The 1,233-nt window shown below is 52.9% G+C and overlaps 1 protein-coding gene across 1 annotated transcript in view; it reads left to right on the top strand.

Annotated features, from left to right (window-relative positions):
- Positions 1–1,233, top strand: part of RNF10 (ring finger protein 10) — a 202,056-nt gene that overhangs the window by 81,795 nt on the left and 119,028 nt on the right. The window lies entirely within an intron of this gene.

Raw genomic sequence — 1,233 nt, 5'->3', positions numbered from 1 at the left:
TATGCACGCTGAAATGATGTGGAGCCTGGATGTCCCTGTGAGAGGTTGTGGCTGGGGTGGGGGAGAAGGGCTTCAGCAGATGCATACCCTGGCATCTGCACTGGGGTCCAGAGGTGAGTCCTTGACGTGGAAGGGGAGTCACTGCCAGCCACTAAGACTGCAGCAGGGCTCTGCCCTCTCTCTTGCTCTCCCATGGCTGAGGGGCCTGGTGCCTCATGGTGAGGGCAGTGTGGAGGGTCCCCACTCCTGCGTGCCCTGTGCTTGCAAGGGAGCAGGTGAGGGCCCTTTCAGCATCACAGCAAGGAGCAATAGGAGAAAGGGCACAGAGGGGAGCTGGGTGGGAGGGGGATAGGCAGCAGTAGCCAACCTGCCCCTCTGCCTTTCAGACCATTTCAAACACAGCTGTGTGCATATGCACAAGTGGGTGCTGTGCTGCGGGAGCTGAGCTGTAACACCACTGGTGCTAGGGATTGTCTGGGAGCCTCCTTGTGTGGCAGTGCCCTGCTCTGCAGCTTGTTCACACTCAAAGATGATGCATGTGTCTGCAGTGGTGTCACAACAGCAGCCTCCAGGCCCTACCAGCTGCTTCCAGACACATCAGATGCTCAACATCCTTCCCCTTTCCCTGAGGGTGCTCCTAACCTCCTGCTCCCTTACCCTACCCTGCCAGACCTACCCCCTTTCTCTATGCAGAGGCTTAGTCACAAGTTGCCATGACTGATTTCTGCTTGGCTTCAAAGGACATCATCATTACTCTGTGTTTATCGGTGTGACTGGAAGCTGTTTTCAACCCTTACTCCAGCTGGGAAGTTAAGGACCAATATCTTCCCGTTTCCTCCATCTCAAATCTTTCACTTCCTGGGTTCCCTTTCAAATTCTTAGGGTCCACAAGTCTGTGTCCCAAAGGATGATTTTCTCTGCTTTCCTGTTGCTGTGCCAACCAGCTTAGCTGCAGTGATGGCTGATATCCCAGCAATGGAAAAACTGTTTCTCCTTATATTTGTGTGTGTGTGTACTCATGTTTGCACAGGTGTGGGCAGTGGGAGAGGTTTGTGCGTGTGCGTGTAAAAGCAGAGTGCAGATAGGTCCCCGGGAGTGCAGCAGTAGGAGTTTGTTTGCAAGTGGGTGTATGCAAACTGTGCGTGTGTATCTATGGAGCTGGTCCAGTCCTAGAAATGTGTATGTGAGCCATGAAATAGGAAAATGGATATTTACAGATCTCCATATTTCTGG

Source organism: Falco punctatus (assembly GCF_963210335.1).
Source record: "Falco punctatus genome assembly, chromosome: 1".
Lineage (NCBI taxonomy): Eukaryota > Metazoa > Chordata > Aves > Falconiformes > Falconidae > Falco > Falco punctatus.
This window is presented reverse-complemented; position numbering and strand designations above follow the sequence as displayed.